General features: G+C 36.9%; 1 long non-coding RNA gene across 2 annotated transcripts in view; it reads left to right on the top strand.

Annotated features, from left to right (window-relative positions):
- Positions 1–5,248, top strand: part of LOC144582848 (uncharacterized) — a 52,222-nt gene extending 46,974 nt beyond the window's left edge. For both annotated transcript variants that reach the window (XR_013536315.1, XR_013536313.1), the window contains one exon: positions 2,923–5,248. This is a non-coding gene — a long non-coding RNA (uncharacterized LOC144582848). The remainder of the gene's footprint in view (positions 1–2,922) is intronic.
- Positions 5,249–12,354: the final 7,106 nt, after the last annotated feature.

Raw genomic sequence — 12,354 nt, 5'->3', positions numbered from 1 at the left:
AGATTATTAGATTTGATTATTAGATTATTTAGATTTGATTTAGAATTATTGATTCTAAGGAGCTTGTGTTGATCAGGATAAGAGTAGAGGCATTGGTTAAGTTTAAATTTGGTTAAATCAAGTATACAAATTTTTTAATTTTTACATAAGTTATTGGGGTACACATGGCAATTGGTTACATGAGTAAATTGTTTAGTGGTGATATGTGAGACGTTGCACCTACCACCGAGCAGTATACACCGCACCATATTTGTAGTCTTTTATCCCTCACACAGCCTTCTACTCTTTCCCCAAAGTCCCCAAAGTCCATTCTATCATTCTTATGCCTTTGCATCCTCATAGCTTAGCTCCCACATATCAGTGAGAACATACGATGTTTGGTTTTCCATTCCTGAGTTACTTCACTTGGAATAATAGTCTCTGGTCTCATCCTGGTCACTGCAAATGCTATTAAACTCATTCCTTTTTATGGATACATACTATTCCATCATATATATATATATATATATACACACACACACACACACACCCCACAATTTCCTTATCCACTCATTGACTGATGGGCATTTAGGTTGGTTCAACAATTTTTTCAATTGTGAATTGTGCTGCTATAAACATGCATATGCCAGTATCTTTTTTAAATAATGACTCATTTTCCTCTGAGTAGACACCCAGTAGTGGGATTGCTGGATCAAATGGTAGTTCTACTTTCAGTTTTGTAAGGAATCACCACACTGTTTTCCATAGTGGCCATACTAGTTTACATTCCCACCAGCAGTGTAGAAGTGTTCCCTGTTCACCACATCCACGTCAACATCTACTGTTTGATTTTTTGATTGTGGCCATTCTTCAGGAGCAAGATGGTATCACATTGTGGTTTTGACTTATATTTCCCTGATCATTAGTGATGTTGAGCATTTTTTCATGTTTATTGGCCATTTGTATGCTCCATTTGAGAATGTCTATTCATGTCCTTAGCCCATTTTTTAATGGGATTGTCTTTTTCTTACTGATTTGTTTAACATTTAAATGTAATCCCTAAAACCACAGAAATAGAAGCTATGATTTCTAAACTAATAGAGAGGAGAACACAGGGAATACAAAAAAATTCAATAAAATAGACACCAGAAAAAGAGAAGAGTAAGAAAAAGCTATGTATATAAAAAATATGGGCCAGGCACAGTGGCTCACGCTTGTAATCCCAGCACTTTGGGAGGCCGAGGCAGGTGGATCATGAGGTCAAGAGATTGAGACCATCCTGGCCAACATGGTGAAACCCTGTCTCTACTAAAAATACAAAAATTAGCTGGGCATCATGGCACATGCCTGTAGTCCAAGTTGCTTGGGAGGCTGAGGAAGGAGAATTGCTTGAACCCAAGAGGCAGAGGTTGCAGTGAGCCAAGATCATGCCACTGCACTCTAGCCTGGGGACAGAGCAAGACTGTCTCAAAAAAAAAAAAAAAAAAAAATGAAGTAACGTAATGTAAATAAATTCAAGTGTAACCATACTCTCAAATAAAATTAAACTCACTAATTAAAAAAACAAAGATTCTAAGATTGCAATTTTAATCAATTTTTATTCAGCTATATGCTATTTGTGGTAGATATGACATAGATGAATAGAAATTATGAAAGAAAGCGATGAGAAGATGAATCAGGACTTCCAGTTAAACATAGAATCTCAGTCCAATTATTTATCCTTACTTCCTGCTAAAGCCCCAAAAAGGAATTTTAAAAAGGAATAAATATACAAACACAAAGTAATAGAAGAAATGAGAAATGTCAATAAAGTTTTGGAAAAAGGAACACAGATGGATGAGTGCCAACTGGCTCAACAGAGCAGAAAAATCTGAAAATTAGCAGCCAGTCTGTGGGGTTAAGATGGTAATATGAATCATCTGACTCATGTAGCAGAAACCCAGAAATACCCGAAATGGAGGCATCAGGTACCTGTGGAAGCCAAAGGATGAAAAGCATTGAATGATGAAAGTTTGTTTTAAATTCTAAGAAACTTGTTCCCTCTCATGGAGGACTTCTCAAGACTAACAAAAGATAAATCTACTCCCAGGAAGGGTGGGATCAGATAGGCTCATATCTATGAGAAGAAGCACAGTGAAAGCAGCAGGGAAGAGGAGCCAAAATGAAAACAGAGTGATAATTTCATGATAAGATTACAAGTGCCTTTCTTGTCTTGGCAGTGAGAATATTTGATGGCCAGGCCTCACCTGCAGGCAGAGGATTAAATGTTCCACTCTAGGGATCCTGAACAGTCCAGAAGAAATCATACCAACATTTAGACCTGGATGTCAAAGACCTTAGTAATAGAGTACCTACCAAATAATCTACAGTAAGAATCATTCTAAATTGAAATGGATTGATGCATTACTTTAGTATTCGGGGGGAAGGAAGGATTTCAGCTATTATTGCTTCAACATTGGTCTAGATTTCTGAGTTGTATGATAAATTAAGATGACAAAAGAAATAAAAGATGTAAGATGTAAAATCATGTCACATGATTGCCTAAACATAAAACACAAGAAAATACCTAAACTACTAAAAGTTTTTAAGTTCAACGAAGTTGGTAGACAAAGGTCAACATGCAGAAATTAAAAGTTTCCTTAAACATCAGAAAAAAAATCCTTAAATATCAGGAAAAAAATCTTAATCAGGGAAAAAAATACAAAGCACAGTAGCAACAAAAACACATCTAAATATTTAGGAATAGAAAAAAATCGAATAAAAGACATGAGAGTCCTTAATGGGGAAAACTAACAAACATAATCAAAAGCTGGAGACGGTGACCTAAATGAAAGGGATTAGGTTGCATGGAAAGACAGCAGCAAAAAGAAGTTAGCTGCCCTCCAAATTAGTCTATAATTCCAAACAAAATTGCTAACAGTGTTTTTCTGTTTTTTCTTTCAGGCCACATTCACTGCTTTATTCATAATTACTAAATCCTTGAAGCAACCAAGACGGTCTTCAACAAGGGAATTAATAAAGAAATGGTGATACAACCATAAACAACTCAGTGAAAAAAGAGAAGACACCACTGAATCTGTACTAATATGAATGAAGCTTAGGTGCATTTCACTAAGTGAAAGAAGCCAAAGCATGATTCCAATTCATAGGCCATCCTGGAAAAGGCCAAACCCAAACCATAGAGACTAAGAACAAATCAGTGATTGCCAGGGGCTAACAGAGTGGAGAAAGTTTGATAACAAAGGGGACACACTGGGGACCTTAGGGATGAAGAAGCTGCTCCCTGAGGTGCTGGAGTATACAGGAGACACTACACATTGGTTCAGACCCAAGGAACTGCACATCCCAAAGACTGAACTTTCTTGAGTACAAACTGGACCTGACCACCGCTTATCAGAACAAGAAAGAATGCCTTCCTCCTGCAGTTGCCCCAAACCCCACAAGCTTGTCAGATGCTACTTCAGCACTGTGACAAGAGTACCTTCAGAGCCCACTTTGCTGCCTTTCACCTCTACATGCTAAGTCTCTGTACACCTTGCAGTGAAACTCCACCTCACCGTCCAGCAGCACCCTCTGGCTGGCTGGCAGTCTCCAACAGGTATAGCATGTACATCTGTTGGATGCTACAAAACTTGTTCTCCACCATGCATGTGGAATGGCCACTGTCCAAGGGAACCACACTCTCCATGATCAGGCTCCACTGCTGGTGTCACAGCTTGATACCCAATCTGATGCTTCCCATGGAACTCCTCAAACCTTCTCAACCAGGATTGGGGGAAGTAGAGTTGCCAGTGGCCAGGCAGTGAATGCCAAAAAGTTGGGTGGCTGGTGCAGCCAGCAGCTTCTTGGCCATCCACTGGGGCCAAGTCCAGAAGTCCAATAACGGGTCTCCAGGAGCTGAGGTTCCATGTAGCCCCTTGGGGTGTGTGTGTGGGGGTGGGTGTATATGGCATGCTCTCTGTCTGTCTCTCTCTCTCTCACTCTCTCTCTCTCTCTCCCCTCCCCCCATCCTTCCTTCTCTCTCTCTCTCTTTCTCTATATATATAATTCTGGCTTCCATCCAAGTCACTAAAGAGACATGTTCCTCCCAGTTCTGGCCCAGGGTCTGCTGCAGGGCCTCTATCTGGTTGGCCTCATGAACAGTCCTGTATGAGTCCTACAAGCTTGTCAACATCTGTAAACACTGGTGTAAGCTCTTCTTTAAATGGATAACCTGGAAGTCCAGTTTCTTCCTATGTGTCTTTATCCAGTGATGAAATTAATTTCCCATTCGGTAGGAGGGCAACAGTACTATTTTCATCAATATTTCTATCATATATTAGTGCAGAGCACAAACCCAGTATTTGTGACAGTATGTCTCCTTTAGATATTACGGCATCACTTGTAGCCAAAGTTAAATATCTCGCTAACCAGCAAACGGCCAGAAGCCTCTCACAGCCTGCACAAAGTTTCCATGGGCATACCAGCCCTCTGTAAGCTCTCCTAACAGGGTTTTTCAAGCTACTGGGCAATATGATTGTAAAATTTATTCAGGAGGCTCAAAAGACAAGAGTAGCCTAGACAGTTTGAAGAAAAAGGAACTCAACATTAAAGTGGCTTAGAGTTATTAAACAACCAGAATAATTAAAACATCTGTATTAGCACAGGGATAGAAAAAACATCTATTTTCAATTAATCTCACTTTTAAGCATCTCACTTTTATCCACAATCTATCTTTCCAGCTCACCTCTCTAGTACCCTCAACTAGAACAATCCATGAAACCTGCTGAGACCTTGAACCTGTTGATTTTCCAACATTTTCACCACCTTTGCATTTTTTCTTATCTTTTTCACCACCTTCAACCCTCAAGTTTTTTGACCCACTTGCTCCCCTTCCTTTTCTTATTAATGAATTTATTTAGCAGATGTGGAGACAAAGTTGGTTCCATCGTGGGCGCTAATCCACCATGTTGACTTCTAGTTAGCCACAGTCCTGTGACTGTCTCCTGATTCTCACTTTATTTACTGTCCTTAGTGTAAGAACATGTCATCTTGATGTTATCACACAAATTATAGGCTGTGACACACACGGTATTCTTGTCTGTTCAGGGGTTGCTTTTGCTTGTCTTGCTAGAGCATATATACCTTTTCCCCATAGCATATAAACCTTAGGTCTGGGAGTAACAGATGTGGAGATCTGTTGCAGTGGCCAAGACCATCCTTCTGTCTGTAAGTTCCTCCAATAAAACATCCTTCACTGATAAACTGGACTTGTCTGCCTTGTTCTGTGGTTTCTTGGCACCTTCGGCATTTGTAGGTCATTCGGACTATACAGCCCTTTTACAGAACAGCAGAACCTCAGCCCTTGCTAAATCTAATTTTTCACCTTCTGTAAACCTATCCTTGGGTTGCTCAACATGGACAGCAAAAAAATATACAACCATGCCGACTGGTCTCTTTTTAAGTGGATTGCTCATGTGCCAGGGATCTTACAATTCTCTTACTTATTTACAAGGCTCACTCTGCCAGATGACAATTTCTTATATTTTCTTTTTATTCAAACTACAGCTCTTCCTCTTCCATCTTCATTTGGGAAATGGCACACTTCCTGGTGTTCTGAGGACATTGAGGAATTAAAGAGTCACCTTGTTGTTAGTTATCTACATAGGTACAACAGATTGACAGAAATTGACATCTCAACCACTATGCAAATTAGAAGACATTAGTGTAATATCATCAAATACTAAGAAAAAAATAATTGTCAACCTGTTCTATACACGACTAAATAATCAAAACTGAGGGTAAAATTTAGACTCTTCAGAAAACCAAAACTGAAATAGATTACTGCTTAGATGCATTTACTAACGAAACATACTCCAGGAAAAAGAAAAATTATCCATAAAAGTCCATGATGTAGGAATGAATGGTGAGCAAATAAACTGTAAATATGTAACCTCTACAAATAGGAAGTACATAAAATAACCATAATAGTGTTAAACTAAGGATTAGAATAAAATACTGGAAAACAAAATTTACAGTGGTTGGGTGATTAAACTGTTCTAAGATCTTGAATTGCATGGAGGAGGACAGAAATATTAACTTTAGACTTTCGATATGCATATTAGCATTTTAATAATAACCATCAAAGAAAAAGTATAAAACTTTCAAAGGGTAGAGGGAAAATGTAACAAAGTTTACAAACCAAAAAAAGGGCAAGAAGGCAAAAACAAAGCAACATAGAAAATTGAGTTCAAAATACAAAATCAGTGAAATACAAAATATACTTGAAATAAATTAAGCATATCAGGTATCATAATGATGTTATTTGACTAAACTAGCCAGTTAAAAGGGAGGGTTTCTTAGGTCAGATCCATCTATCTGCTGTTAACCAAAACTATGTATCAGATAAGAGGAAACAGGAATACTGAGTTCAGTGACAAACAGCTCATTCCAAGTAAATATCAAAAGAAAGCTGGTACAATATTAACATCAGATGGCAAAAGCTTTGTTTTAAGGCACTTTTAGATGAAAGTTTTATATGTGCAGGTTTGCTATATGGATACATTGCATGACTCTGAGGTTTGAGCTTCAATTAAACCCATCATCCAGATAATGAACACAGTAAATGATATATAGTTTTTCAAACCCTGCCTCCCTCTTTTCTCTCTCTCCTTTTAAAGTCACAAGTGTCTATTGTCCCCATCTTTATGTTCATGAATATCCAATGTTTAGCTCCCACTTATGAGTTAACATAATTATTTTGTCTGTTTCTGTATTAATTTGTACAGCACAATGGCTTTCAGCTGCAACCATGTTGCTGCAAAAGACATGATTTGGGGGTTTTTTAATAGCTGCAGACTATTACATGGTATGTATGTACTACATTTTGGTTTTCCAATTTATCATTGATGGGCATCTATGTTAATTCCATGTCTTTGCTATGGTGAATAATGCTACAATTAACATGTAAGCTCAGGTGTCTTTTTGGTAGCATGATGTATTCTCCTTTGAGTATACACCCAGTAATGGGTTTGCTGGGTCAAATTGTAGTTCTATTTTTAGCTCTTTGAGAAATGCCCAAACTGCTTTCCACAGAGGTTGAACTAATTTACAATCTCATTAACAGTGTATAAGTGTTTCTTCTTCTCTGAAACCTCACCAATAGTGTACGAGTGTTCCTTTTTCACTGCAACCTCGCCAATATCTGTTATTTTGTGACTTTTTAATAACAGTCATTCTAACTAGTGTGAGATGGTATCTCATTTTGGTTTTGATTTGCACTTCTCTGATTAATGAGGTTCAACTTTTTTATATATTCATTGATTGCTTTTCTTTTGAGAAGTGTCTCTTCATGTCTTTTTTCTACTTTTTAATGTGTTTTTTTTTCCTTGTTAAGTTTCTGACAGATTCTCGATAATAGTCCTTTGTCAGATACATAGTTTGCAAATTTTTCTGCCATTATGTATGTTGTCTGTTTATTCTGTTGATAGCTTTTTCTGCTGTGCAGAAACCCTTAGTTTAATTTGGTCCCACTTATCAATTTTTGTTTTTGTTGTGATTGCTTGTGAAGACTTAGTCATAAAGTCTTTGCCTAGGCCAATGTCTAGAAGAGTATTTCATAGACTTTCTTCCAGGATTTTAATAGTTTGGAGTCTGACATGTAAGTCTTTAATCCACCTTGAGTTAATTTTTATATATGGTAAGAGGTAGGGATCCAGTTTCATTCTTCTGCATATGGCCAGCCAGCTATCTCAGCACTATTTATTGAATAGAAAGTCCTTTCCCTATTGTTTAATTTTGTCAACTTTGTCAAAAGTCAGTTGGTTATAGGTGTGCAGCTTTATTTCTGGGTTATCTCTTCTGTTCCATTGGTCTATGCCAGTATGATCCTGTTTTGGTTACTGTAGCCTTATAATATAGTTTGAAGTGAGCTAAGGTGATGCCTCTAGCTTTATTCTTTTTGCTAAGGATTGATTTGGAGATTTTTGGCCCTTTTTTGGTTCCATATAAATTTTAGGATAGTTTTTCCAAATTCTGTGAAAAATAATGTTGGCAATTTGATAAAAATAGCATTACATCTATAGAATTGCTTTAGGTAGCATGGCCATTTTAACAATATTGATCTTCGAATCCATAAGCATGAATGTTTTTCCATTTGTTTCTATCATCTATGATTTTCTTCAGCAATGTTTTATAGTTCTCCTTGTAGAAATTTTTTTTACCTCTTTGGCTAGATGCAATCTTAGAAATTTTATTCTTTAGTGGTTACTGTAAATGAGACTGAGCTCTTGAATTGGTTCTTAGCTTCAGCATTATTGGTGCATAGAAATGCTCCTGATTTTTATATGTCGATTTTGATTCTCATACTTTCCTGAAGTTGCTTATCAGGCCTACAAGTCTTTTGGCAGAATCTTTAGAGCATTCTAAGTATAGAATTATATCATCAGGAAAGAGATAATTTGACTTCTGCTCCTCCTATTTGGATGCCTTTTATTTCTATCTCTTATCTGGTTGCTCTGGTTAGGACTTCCCGTACTCTGCTGAATAGGAGCAGTGAGAATGAACATCCTTATCTTGTTTCTGCTCTTGGGGGAAATGCTTCCAGCTTTTGCCTGTTCAGTATGATATTGGCTGTGCATTTCTCACAGATGGCTCTTATTATTTTGAGGTATGTTACTTCAATTGCTAGTTTGTTAAGAATTTTTCTCATAAAGGGATGTTGGATTTTATCTGATGCTTTTTCTGTGCCTATTGAGATGATTATATCGTTTTTGTTTTTAATTCTCTTTAGGATAAGCTTTAAAATTATGAGTTATCAAAGATAAAGGGGTTATAAGTCATTTACCCAACCAGAAAGTTGTGTAAGTCTAAATTTATATGCACCTGAAAAACCAGAGCACTAGATTACATAAAGCCAAAAGCATGGAAGGAAAACAAAGAGAAATGAAGATTTAAATATGCCCTGTCAGTAATCAGTAAATTATGCAGGAAAAAAAATAGTATATAGAGCATGCTCAATTAACAAGCTTGGTCTAATAGACATATATAGAATCCTGTTAAATACAGATTTATCTCAAGTACATGTGGAACATTTATATAAATTGGCCACGTTTAGAGAGAGAAAAAGGTAATTGTCTTATTAGCAGACTGTATGACAATAATACTTAATAATATATTGTTACCAATTGCTATGTATCAAGTTACCCCAAAATTTAACAGTTTAAAATAACAAATCTTTGGAGGACATTAGCAGGATGTGGAGTAGGAGATCCTAGCCTTTAACATTCCCCAAAAATAACAATTAAGACATATATCCCTGAACAAAAATAGCTCTGGGAGAGTTCAAGAATGCAGTTAAAAATCTGCAGCAGCACACTGCAAAAAAAAAAAAATTGAATAACCACATAAAAAAGGTAAGAAGAACAGTTTTATTTTTCCTACATCAGCCCATGCCCCAAGGAAGGATAGCTAAGTGCCAAAGAGATCTCTTCAACCCATGAATTTCTCTCATGAGAAACAAGCAAGGTAAGGAATCAGCTTCCCAAGCCTTTCCAGGTACTTCCTGAAAAACTTACTTTGGTTTCACTCCACTCAGATTTCTGAGATCAGCGTACCAAGATATCCGGAGATGGCTAGAAACAAAGAAGGGTGGTACTATCAGTATTACCCACACACAGAACCCATGGTGGTCCCAGAGGCCTGTTGTGCAGATGCTACTGAAGAAACAAATAGCCATCATAGCTGCCACAGACACCCCACAGCTTTTGCTGATGAGGGCAGTGCAGTTTTTGCATTGAGGATCATGGCTGCTTCAGCTGCAGTTCCCCACTTCCCACCATTAGAGCCATTCAAGCCAGTGTGGCCATGGTCACCCCAGTCCCGATACTTAATGCAATCACCTTGTGTACATATGCAGCCAACCTCAATCACCACTGCCAGCCCCCACCACCACATGCGTGGTTGCAGCCAGCCTCCACAGCAGAACAAACACATGCCACTAGCCTCAGCCCCCAAAACCAGTAGTGTGCACACAACCACCAACACGGGCCCCTGCCACCACCTGCCCTGACCCTTCTAAGAAACAATGCCTGCCACTGGAACAAGAAGCACTACTGAGGACTCCACCAGACTTTACAGTCACTGTTGACTCCCTTGAAGCTTTTGAAGCCAAAGGCCACAAAGTTTCCCATATCAAAGACTCCTGCTACCTGAGACACCAATCATGAAGTTCCCTTGGACACAGAGCTTCTGCATGCCTCCAAATTGGAGCCCCATACACCACTGGATCTGGTGTACTATAGCACACTCCAGCATGCCTTCCCATGCCCAATTCCAGGAATCCCATGCTCCCCCCCCCCCCAAGTAAAATTCTTTCCTTACCAGTGCCAGGCTATAAAGTCTAGAAGAGGTGATTATTTCTTTAAATGCAAAAATACCAATACAAGCATGAAACAAGAAAAATCAAGAAAACATCACCAAAAATAATAGTAATACTAACTTCCAGTACCTGACCTGACAGACAGGAAGATCCATGAATTGTGAGACAAAGAATTCAAAATAATTGTTCTAAAGAAGCTCAGAGTGCCCAAAAGAACATGAACAAATTTAAGAAAAAAACAATCAGGAAAATACAATAACAAAATGAGAAATTCAACAAAAAAAAATAGAAACCATCGTTTAAAACCAGAAATTCTGGATCTTAAGAATACAATGGCTGAAATGAAAATGCAAGATAACACTGCAATAGCAGATTGAATCAAGCAGATGAAAGAATCCATGAACTGGAAGACAAATCATCTAAAATTATTCAATTAGGAGAGAAAATATTAAAACAATGAAAAACAGTGAAAAAGACTAAGAATTTTATGGAAGCAATATACATATTGTGAAGTGAACTAATATACATATTACAGGAGTCACCAAAAAAGAGATAGAAAGTGTAAGAAAGTATATTTAAAGAAATAATAGAAAACTTCATAAATCTGGAAAAGTAAACAGACATTCAGACTCAAGAAGTGTATAGGACACCAAATAGGTTTAATACAAAAATACCTACACCACAATTAGATGATTTTTCAATGTAAAACTTACAGACAAGAAGAAAGTAAAATTATATATTCAAAGTACAGAGAGAGTAAGCTGGAATATTGAACATTCTGTAAGAAGAAAAATATTCTGGAGCCATGTACACACCACAAATAACCTCATTCTTAAGTGAGGAACAATCAAGAAATAATGTATATTCCTCTTCTTTGTCAAAAATAAAAGGAAAAATAATTTCCAGCATAGAATATTTTTCTCTGTAAAGCTAATCTTTTAAAAATGAAGGAGACATTAAGTCTTTCCAGGACCCCCCCCAAAAAAAAACTGGATGGTTTGTTACCACTAAACCTGCTTTAAAAGAAATGCCAAAGGGAGTTCTTCAAATGGAATTAAAAACACACAAAACAATGTGAAATCACATGAAAGTACACATTTCACCAGTAAAAGTAAAAATAAAGTCAAATGTAGAATGATGTAACATTGTAATGGTGGTATGCAAAGTACCCATAAGCCTAACATAAAAGTTGAAAGACAAAAGTATTAAGAGTAACTATAAACAGAAAAATTTGGTAGCATGTATGTTCTCACTCTTATTTGGAAGCTAAAACTGTTGATCTCATGGAAGTGGAGAGTACAATAGTAGCTACTAGGGGCTGGGATGAATGAGAGGAATATGAGGATCTGTTAAATGATAAAAAATTTGCAGCTAGATAGCAGGAATAAGTTCCAGTGTTTTATAGCACTGTAGGATGACTACAGCTAACAGTAATTTATTATACATTTTCAAATATCTACAAGAGAGGATTTTGAATGTTCTCAACACAGATGATAAATGTTTGAGGTAATAAATATGCTAATTACCCTGATTTGATCACTATATATTGCATATATTAAAACATCACTATGTACTCCATAAATATGCACAATTTTGTGTTGATTAAAAAATACACTTTTTAAATATTGTTAGCAGACTCATAATAAAAAAGAAGTAAATTCTGACTTCAAGAACACAAAGCATATATGTGGGATGGGGTAAAGTTCAGAATTTTTATATGCAATTGAACTTGAGTTGTTATAAAATGTAAATAGATGCTTATAACTACAAGAATTATAGTATAAGCCCCAAGGTAACCACAAAAGAAAAGTCTACAATAGATACACAAAAAGACAAAGACAAAGGAACCCAACCAAACTGCCACAGGAAAAAAAAAATTAGACAACAAAAGGAGACAGCAAAAGTGCAGAAGGGACAAAAGAACCGAAAATAGACAGCAATTACCAAAACAGCAATAGTAAGTTCTTACATATCAGCAATCACTTTAAATGTGAATGGATTAAATTCTCCAATGTAAA

This window comes from Callithrix jacchus, chromosome 5 (genome assembly GCF_049354715.1).
Source record: "Callithrix jacchus isolate 240 chromosome 5, calJac240_pri, whole genome shotgun sequence".
Taxonomy (NCBI): Eukaryota; Metazoa; Chordata; class Mammalia; order Primates; family Cebidae; genus Callithrix; species Callithrix jacchus.
This window is presented reverse-complemented; position numbering and strand designations above follow the sequence as displayed.